At 50.6% G+C, this 10,403-nt stretch overlaps 1 long non-coding RNA gene across 1 annotated transcript; it reads left to right on the forward strand.

The window, feature by feature from the left end:
* Positions 1–293: 293 nt before the first annotated feature.
* Positions 294–7,282, forward strand: LOC111747690 (uncharacterized). Its single transcript, XR_002783661.2, has 3 exons — positions 294–2,541; positions 4,205–4,425; positions 4,608–7,282. It is a non-coding gene; the product is annotated as an uncharacterized LOC111747690 (long non-coding RNA).
* Positions 7,283–10,403: the final 3,121 nt, after the last annotated feature.

Raw genomic sequence — 10,403 nt, forward strand, 5'->3', positions numbered from 1 at the left:
TGAATTGCAGCCAGGAAGCCATTTTCGGTCCCACCCAGTACAGCCCCATTGCAGACCATGGAAATAAAGAGACGCTCAGGAAGAGGCTTGGTTCAGCCCTGAGCCCTCTATGTTTTCTTCATTGGGGATGATTGGACAAGCCTGATATCTAAGCAATGTCGATAATTCTAACCCTCACAGGATTTCACACCTTCAAAGGGGGAGACATTGCAGCATTACAACTTCCTGGCTGTGGTTACTGCCAGGGTAGACACACAGAGACCCGGGCCTGGGCAGGCACAGAGCCTGTGGGCCTGGGCCTAGAAAGTACATGTCTGCTGTGTAGGAGTGAGAGGCCCAGCACCAGGCTCTGCTCCTCTTGGGCCCGATGATAAGTGGTGATACTGAGACCTGCTGCCCACACCTGCCTCCCAGACTGGTTCCCACAGCCTGGGCAGGAAGGCTGAAGGGAGAGAATCCCAAGGAGAGCACACACCAGCCACAGCATCCCTGTTGTAGCCTGAGTAAGCAGTGCCCCCTAAAGTTTGGAGTTTGGAGTCTGTAAGAATGGCTTGGGGGTGCTGTCTGACCTCTAACTTCATAAGGGGGAAGGAGAACCAAGATCAACAGCCCAAGGCTGCCTGCCATGAGGCGGAGGCCAGACAAGCCTCCTCTCTCTGCCATCTTTACCAATTCTGACACTAGCCGTCCCTTGCACGGCACTCTCTACTTCTCTGCTGAGTTCAACATTTCATTGCAGCGGCCACACGGAACTCACAGCCCACACTCACAATTATGGGGTTTATTAGGGAAGTAACAGATACAACTCAGTCTCAGGAACACTCAGGATAAAGCTCTTCCATCAGGACAGCCTCTCCCTGGTCCTAGGCCTCTGCCCAAAGGCACTCAGTTTTCTCTCTCTGTGGTTTGGGAGGCCCACCGCGTCATCTCCTGCTGCCCGGTCTCTCTTGCCACCACTTCTCACCATCTTCAGGGTTACAGCTGGCTCACTGGCTCACTCACTCTCTCTCTCTTGCTTGCTCTCTCTCTCTCTGTCTCCTGCTTCCAGGAGCTTCTCAGCACAGGGATCCGGGGTCCAACGGACATGCTCTCCACTCCTGGCGTTCTTCCTTGGTGGTGGTAGGATCCCTCCTCTCTGCTCTGGAAATGGCTCTCTTTTAAGGCAAAACTGACCAGTTCCCTTGGTGGGCCACAATTACCTTATCACACAGTCCCTCCCAATCACCTGGATGGGAGTTGGAAGACCACAGCTAGAAAGGCCACACACAGAAGTAATCTATCACACAGCAGAGTCGCCGCCTTTTCTCCTGGTCCAGGGACTGGAGCCAGCTCATATTGCTTGTAAGAGCTAACTGTAAAATCCTTAGGGATTGTGTAAAACAGTAGTTAAACACAGCCATTATTAAAAAGTTAGATTATAACAACTTACAGGAAAATAGATTATATTAAAAAACAAAGGGAATAAATGCTCAAAACTTAACAAAAAATAAAAAAACCAACCACGGCCATTGAGTCTATTCCGACTCATAGTGACCCTATAGGACAGAGTAGAACTGCCCCATGGAGTTTCCAAGGAGCATCTGGTGGATTCGAACTGTCGACCTTTTGGTTAGCAGCTGAGCTCATAACTACTGGTGACACCAACCCTAGTGATGTCTTGGCAGTACCTCCTGCAGTGACGCTGGTCCACCCACCCCCACCGTGGACCCTGGGGTCATTTGGTGCCACCCTCACACCCCCTTAGTGACACCACTGATCACCCTGATGCACCTGGGGCAGAGTTGGGCTAACATAGATCTGCAGTGGCTGGCCAGCCCTGGGTTTTCCTCCCCCCTACTGCCTGCTCTGGGGGAGAAGCAGGGAGGAAGAGCAAGAGAAGGGAGGTGCCATGCCCAGGAAACCAGGGAAGGACCCTTGACCCCACCCAAGGCACAGACCCCACCCAGGGCACAGCCGGTAAAGACTGGCTGGCCTATTAGGTGGGCAGAACAGATCTAGGGGCAGTTCAGAGGAGGAAGGCTGGGGCTGAGGAGAAGGTCACAAGACTAGTTCGCAGAAATGAAATAAGCAACTGGGTTGAGGAGAAAGTATAGCAGGCAGGAAGTTCTTGTGAAGTCAGAGAGGGGAAACCACAGAATTTTGCATTCTTGTGACCTCAAAAGTGAGGTGAGCCCCGAACATGGCAGAAGTTGAGCCCACGGATCTGAGGCTCAGTGAAGGCTCCACCATTCTGGTACGTCTCCCAGGCCCCTGGCTGTGGCCCCGCCCCGGCTAGTGGGATAATAGTGAGGGGGTAGTGAGAACAGGAAGTCGGCAGGACTCAGGCTCCTGAGGGAGAAGCTCCTGGTGCTCCTCCGCCCCTCCCTAATCCTGGGTTTAAGACAAGAAATGCAAATTCACCACCAATATTCAGGACTGACCTTCACGCAGGCTGCTCAGAGCTTGGGGATGAATACACATTTTTTAGACAAAGCTTCTATCCCCTGGGATGGAAGAAGAGGCTGATTTTCCTTCATCAGGATATTAAGTCTGCACTCAGAGGTGGGTTGAGGCCGTCTGTGGCCCTTTCTGTGGTCATCTCGTCAGGGACAATTTCAGAAGAAAGCACAGCTTATTCTGCTCAGTGCAGGGGGCTGAGCCAAAGCAAGTGTCTCTTAGAAGGGCTGGGCTCTGAGGCTGTCTGCCTCAATCCCTCTAAGCCTTTTCTTCTCATTTACTCCTAATGCTTCCAGCATCTTCTATCGCTGGAGGCACCCAAATTTATATCTCACTCTGGAAATATCCCACAGGTCCTCAAACACAGCATGTCCAGGCTCACCACCTAGCCCTCCAAACCTGCTCCTTCCTCCCAGGCTCCCATCTCAGGCAGAGGCACCATCAAGGGCCCAGCTACCACAGCTAGAAGCCTAGGCAACTTCCCTGACACCTCCTTCTCCCTGACTACTAACATCTAGTCACCCAAAAGAGTCGACATGGGTCTGACGTTTGGCATAAGGTGAAATGCAAGTTTTGGATTTGGCTGGCAAGTGGCTGGTGGGTGGTTGTGTCACTGTCAAGGAGAGAATGAGTAGGACTGAATGAGGAACGAGCCTCACACCTCCTCTCTGGGAGCCTTCCTGGGAGAGGTGGGCCTTGCACTGGGGTTGTGCACCTTTACCTTCAGTTCGTCAGCTAGGACTTTCTGGAAAGGGCATAAAAGCTTCACATCCCTTAACCTCCCCACACTCGTGCAGCCCTCACCTCCACAGCGGCTGCTTGAATTTCGGTCACCACCATCTGCCACCTGGACTCTGCCTCCAACCATTCTCCAGGCCAAAACCAAATGAGATTCCTAGAGCACAAAGCTGACTGTGTCCTCCCCCTGCTTAAGACATTTGGTGGCTCCCTATTGCCTATAGGATAATGTCCAAACATTAGCATGGCTTCAGAGCCCTTTCTCATCTAAGCCACAGAAACACGAGAATTATTTCACATTTACGTGTACATTTAACACCACTGTAACACTGCGCACTGGGCATTGCGCGGGGAACCAGGATCCCGGAGTGAATACAAGGCACACTGTTCCCCTTCCGTGGCTGGAGGTCTAAAGGGTGCAGATACTAAGTGTGGGCACAGTACTGAATTATAACTGTGATGAGTTCAGGAAAAGGAACACCTCTCCCTCAACTCCCTGCTGTGACCACCGTGAACTACTCACAGTCCCTGCCTCCTGGCTGTTGCCTATGCTGCTCCCTCTCCCTGAGATACCCTTCCTCTCTCACTTGGCTGAGTTCCCTAGTCCTCCAGGCCTCAGCCAAGGTTCTCTCTCCTGGTTGTTTTTCCTGGACCTCCTGTGTGCTTCCATGGGCTCCTGCTCTCAGCCCTGGGAAAATGCCGAGGACAGGGTCTGTCCCGAACCTTGGGGGTTGGCAAAGTGAGTGCTCTGTAAATGTTTGCTGCCTGGGTGACTGGTAGGTCCTCTCAAGCAATGCTTGCATTTTTTAAATGTTTATTGTAAAACAATTTACCTTGATTTCATATATTCAGTAAAGGTTGGGGCTGAGTGCTAATAAAGGCCTAGGGAAATGTTCCTAAGCATGTGAGGAGGGGTGGGTCTCTGGGACCCTTGGGACAGCATAATGGGGTGTGGCTGCTGAGGTGTGGTGGACCTGGCCGCCAAGCCTCCTGGTCTTTGCTGTGTCTGCCATCTGTGTCTTTTCTCCAGGTTCTTGGCCCAGAAGCCTTGGCTGAAGCTCCACTATCATCCACCATGCTGCCTCTGTGACCCCCAAGAGGACTGGGGCCTCCTAGCACTTTCTCCACAGTGCCCCACTGAGGGGCCTCTGCTCCTGTTGTCAGGCCTAGGGGAGAAACTGCACTTCCTCACCTCCCTTAGCCCAGTACCTGCCAGGCCTTGGTAAAACCAGGCTGAGGGCAGGCAAGGAGGTGAGTCTTGTCCCCCGCCCACTCTGAAAAGGCTCCTGGCCCCTCTAGAAGAGACTTTGTTCTCTCCGGGCGTCCCCACCCTCAGTAATTTACCCACAAAATCCCATGCTGCTCCCCTGAGCTTCCTCCTTCCTTGGTTTCAGAGTTGAAAGATTACCTGGTCCACCCCCTTCATTTTACAGGTGACAGAACTGAGGTCCTGAGAGAGGATTAATACCCAAGGCATCACAGCAGAAGAAGGGGCAGGGCAGAGCCAGGATGGAAACCAAATAAACATCAAGGGCCAGTCTCTGACTTTCAGTCACCCAGGACCCTTCCGCTTCACCCTGCTGCCCTTCTTGTTTTGCCAAGGCTGCCCAGCTCTTCCTGGTTTGGGCCTGAAAATACGCCTACAACAAATGGAACTCACAGGAATCACCTCCACCTCCTCCACACCCACTCTCCTTCATCTATCCTCTGACCCAGGAGTGGAAACAGAGCTTGACAGGCCCTCCCAGGCAGGGGCCAGGAGCAGGAGCTGCACAGCCACTCTGAGTCCAAGCTCGCCTATTGCTCATGCCCCTTGATAAGGAGTGGCAGCCAGGTGGGCCTTGAAGAAGGAAGTCAGCACAGGTGTGCTCTGTTTACCTTCCCCACTCACACACATGACAGGCAACGCCTCGGGTGGCAGGATAAAGTCCCAGTCTCCTAGCACAGCCCTCAAGACTCCCCTATTCCGGCCACAAGCTGCCTATCCAGCACTTGGACCTCATGCCTTTCCTGCCGTGTCATACCGTCCCCAGATCACACTGCTCCCTCTCAGCCTCTGGCTTTATAGGTGCAGTTCCCTCTGCCTCAGATGCTCTTCCCTGCTTCACCTGGCAAGCTTCTTCCCATGGTTAAGACCCAGTTCACAGCTCATCTCCCATCTTCTCCTTCTCCCCACCCCACCCCGCCTTGTTCCTCACCTTTCTCTTCAGGGTGCTGCCTGTTTCTGCACCCCTTTTACAGCATAATGAAGGAAATGAGGTCGTGAGTCTGCATCCCCCAGCAGACTCTCACCTCCTCAGTGAGGACACTGTGTCTCTGTCTTTGAATTCCTAGAGGACAGCACACAGTCAGTACTCAATAAAGGAATGAATTCCTAAACAAGATCAGTAGCTGACTGAATTTAGCCCAGAGTTAAATTAGGAGGTAAGCCCTCCTGTTACAAAAAGATGGCCATCTGACCCATCCGTTCATCAGATATCGGAGCACTCACTGTGTGCAAAGCACCGAGGCACTGTATCAACAAAGCGCGGAGCGCAAAGCTGGGGGACACTGGCTCTGCCCTCAAGAAAGTTTACATTTGGAGGTACAGACAAGACTTCCAAGAATACTTTTACAAGAAAACAGCTAGCACTTCCTGAGCTTCACATGGCTTATCATAATCTGAGGCCAGCCTTACAAGGCCGCACTTTCATTAATATTCTCGCCTTACAGACGGAGAGGCTGAGGCTTTCAGAGGGTGAGGAGTCTGTGATGGCACCACTAGCAAGCAGCAGAGGTACGGTTCGCACCCGGAGTCTCTGGTCCACACGCCCAAGCACAGTGCTCCAGTGGCAGGTGGGGAGCAGTTAATTGGTTCGGGAAACAGAGAAGGAAAGCGTCACTGAAGAGGGGGCAACTGGGACAAGTCCTGAAGGACAGCAGGATGTCCACAGATGCGGAAGGTGGGCAGCACGTCCCAAGCTGCAACAAAGGTCTGGTGTGAGGCTTTTGGGTTTTTTAGTGGTTCTCAATCTTGGCTGCACACTGAACATACCCAGCGGGCTTCAGCAAGAACTGAGGCCCAGGCCCCACTCCAGACATTCCGACTGAGGTAATCAGGGTGCAGCCTGGCCATCAGGGGATTCTAAAGTGTAGCCAAGGTTGGAGAGCCACTGCTGTAATGGGGACACCTGGTGTAAAGGGGACCGACCTGCAGTCAGCCGCTCCCTGGGTGTGTCAGGGTCCTGTCTGAGGAAATGGAAGAGCTCTCCTGCCACCTCCCCTTCCAGAAACCCCAGACTGTCCAGACAGCTCTTGTGCTTCCTCCCTCGCATTCTCGGTGTCTTACCAGTGTGACCTTCCTTTGGCCTGAGTTGCCAAAGCCTCTTTACTGGGGAAATTCCAGTTTCCATCAAGGACGTGTGGGCTTTCCAGAATGTCACCTGGCTTTCAGTAGGAAGCAGCCAAGATCTATGGGTCACAGTGATGATGGCTGACATGAAGACCTTGGGTGTGTACTTGTGGCCCGACATGGGCAGAGGATTTGCAAAACTACCACACACCCAACAGAACCCAGCAGGCAGGCTCCGAGGGGCAGGGGCGGGGAGAGGGCTCCTGGCTCCACAACTGACTGCCACCCTCAGCACCCTGGACCCCAAGCACTGCCAGCCCTGGGAGGACAGTGAGGATCCCCCAGGGCCAGCAGAGCCAGGATGTGTGGTTGCAGCCAGTAAGGCTGGGCTTCCCCTTCTCAGCCCCAGGCAATGACTCAGGAACAAGTACCGAACAGACTGTGACCTCAGCTTCCTCGCCTACTGGGGAGTGTGACCTCACCCCAGGGCCCTTGTAGGAGCACAGCAGGGGCCCAGAGGGACGATCGTTGGAAGCGTGGTGTACGTGTTGTGGGGGGAGGGGGGCACAGAGCACTTCCCCAGGATGTCCCAGAGCCTCCTGTTTCTCACAGAAGTGTGAATATCAAAGGAGATAGTATATGTGAACAATCGGGATTGGCCCATAAAGAGCTATAACCCATTAGCACCTGCTGTCATTACAGCCTCGGGCTCTCCTGCCAGAGCCCTATGGAGGGCCTCGGGGAACGGGAGCTTGCAGAGGAGTGACAGAACCACCACCTGAGACAAGGAGCCTTCTTTCCACTGGGACAAGAGATCCCACAGCCAGAGAGGTGCTGACTGGAGACATTTTCAAGTATAGACAGGGTTGCCCCTGCTGCTGGCTAGGCTGTTTTAGCATTTGGCCTTTTCCTCAGGAAATCTTCCTTCTCGGCTATCCTGAACCCCACCCCCTGCCCTCTGAGCCCACGGCCTGTGGATCTTCCATCCAACTGGAGATGGCCAGAAAGTGAGAAAGCACCATCTCCCAGGTACTAGTTTCTCCCGCCCCGTTGTAGAAAATCTCATTATTCTACTCTTAGATTTGTAGAAAAATGAATCTCATTAATTAAAAACTTGTCCTGTCTTTTAGGGGCTACACTCTGAAGCATGTAAGGATAATGAGGCATCATTTCTGCCCCTTAGTCTCAACTGGTTCAGAAAATAAAAAATGATGATAGATGTCTTAGTTACCTAGTGCTGCTATAACAGAAATACCACAAGTGGATGGCTTTAACAAAATGAAATTTATTTATTCAGAGTAAAATAGGGTAAAAGTCCAAATTCAGGGTGTCAGCTCCAGGGGAAGGCTCTCTCTCTCTGTCAGCCTTCTCATCAATCTTCCCCCAATCTTCCCCCGGACTAGGAGCTTCTCTGCACAGGGATCCTGGATCCAAAGGACACGCTCTGACCCTGGCACTGCTTTCTTGGTGGTACGAGGTTCCCAGCTCTCTGCTTGCTTCCCTTTCCTTTGATCTTTTGTAAGATAAAAGATGGTGCAGGCCACACCCCAGGGAAACTCCCTTTACGCTGGATCAGGGATGTGGCCTTAGTAAGGGTGTTACAATCCCACCCTAATCCTCTTTAACATAAAATTACAATCACAAAATGGAGGACAACCACACAATACTGGGAATCATGGCCTAACCAATTGACACATATTTTGGGGGGACACAATTCAATCCATGACAATAAATAAGACGGAATGATAAAATGTGACAAAATGTTAACAGTTGGAAATCTGGGAGAGGGGAGGATTTAGAAGTTTGCACTATTTTTGCAACTTTTCTGTATAAGTTTGAAATTATTTCAGAATGAAAGTTACATAATAAAAATAAAGTTATGTTTATATGATAAAAATGTGTCTCCCTAAACTCCTGATCCTCATTCATGTAACTTACTCGATTGTTATGTAGTCCTAGTGTCTATGAGTGTTCTATATTGTATTCTACTTTCCTCAATTAACCTTCCATATACACAGTTCCACGTATCAGGGCCTCCACATCTTTTTCACTTTTAATGGACGCATTGCATCTCATGTATTTATATATTATTGTCTTTCATACACTAAGTCATTAAAGTTCATTAAAGTATTCCCTTTTATTGGATATTAGCTTGTTTTCTTTTTAAAACAATTTTTGTTATGATAAATAGCACTGTATTTTCTTTTGGAATATTTCCTGGGATAAAATGTCTGAAGCTCTGGTCACATATTAACAGGTTGTTCTCCAGAAAAGCTGAACCAGCTTACGGTGATGCTAACTATACATAATTTGTACCTATTTCCCTATAGCTTTGCCAACAGTAGGTTTCATAATTTTTATTTTTGATAGCTGAAAGGGTATACAGTGTGGCCTCTAAATTGTTGACATTGAACCACTGAATACAGGTCTGCGTGCCTATTCGAAAATGCGGTCCCTGGGGAACATGGTCTCTAATGGATGGGTGTGTGGGTGGATGGATCCCTGTGCCAACCTTTTCCTCAAGGAAGCCTTCCTTAAACCCTGGGCAGTCCCTGTTGCTTAGACTCTCACAGTCTCGTGACCCTTTCCTTCCGGAAGTTTATCACGGCTGTCATTTCACGTGCATTTGGGAAATTAATTCTTTCTTCCCCCACAAGATTGGAGCCCCACGAGGGGCCGGCTGTTTCATTCCTGGCATCTGGCACGTGCCTAGCATGCAGTACCAGCAACCGCTTGCTATTGAGTCTATTCTGACTCCTGGTGGCCCCATGTGTGTCCGAGTAGAACTGTACTCCATGGAGTTTTCAGTGGCTGTAACCTTTTGGAATCTTTCTTCTGAGGTGCCTCTGGGTGGATTTGAATCCCGGCCTTTTGGTTAGTAGCTGAGTGCTTAACCGTTTGCACCCCCCAGGGGCTCCGTGGCATACAGGAGACACTCATAAATATTCGTTGGATAAACGAACACTTAAAAACCTTAAGGCTAGTTATGCTAGAGAGGAATTATGACATGAGTCTTTGCAAAAGGATTTATCACCAGATTTAATCATTCAGAAACATTTAAGGAGCACCTACCCTGTGCCATGTACTGTGCTAGGTAAAGAAAACAGGGTCTCTGCCCTCAAGAAAAGTACAGCCTGGTGGTGAGACCCATTGTCCCCACTGTGGCTGCCCTGTTATCCCTTTAAGGGAAGCTGCAGGAGGCAGGGGAAGCTGTTTCCCATATGTCATGGTAAGGTGAGGCCACAGGGGACATCCTAGCACCCAAGATCAGAGAAACAGTGATGGCTCCCATGGCCAGACTTTTGTGAATTCATTTAGACTCAGTGCTAGAGAGGTGTTGGCACTGGGAGAGATCTTGAGAAGGCCTAGCAAGTTCCTGTTCACCTGGACCCCTAGGCTCGCCCCCCTGCTCTGCTGATTTTGGGACTGTGTGATCTGGCAGGGAAAGGGGGCCACCTACCTCAGGGTCTGTCGTGAAGATTCAGTGAAATGATGTGTGTTCCGTGCTTAGAAAGGTGCCTGGAGCAAGGTGAGTGCCCGACACCTGAGGCTGGTAAAATGATGTCCCCAGGGCCCTGCGAGCAACGCGGAATCCCACATCACCTGACTACCTGTCCTAGATGCCAATCTTGAAAGGCTCTTAGGTGGAAATTTTCCAGTCAAGAGGAAAAAGAACTTTTTTTTCCTAAATTTTATTTATTTTGTTGTCGTTGTTGGAAATACACACAGCAAAAATACGCCAGTTCAACAGTTTCTACATGTGCCGCTTAGGGACATGGATTATATTCTTTGAGCTGCGCAGCCATTCTTACCCTCCTTTTCTGAGTTGTTCCTCTCCGTTAACATAAACTCACTGCCCTCTCAGGTTACTATGTAAACTTTTGAGTTGCTATTGTCA

The sequence above is a fragment of the Loxodonta africana genome, chromosome 10 (genome assembly GCF_030014295.1).
Source record: "Loxodonta africana isolate mLoxAfr1 chromosome 10, mLoxAfr1.hap2, whole genome shotgun sequence".
NCBI classification, from domain to species: Eukaryota; Metazoa; Chordata; class Mammalia; order Proboscidea; family Elephantidae; genus Loxodonta; species Loxodonta africana.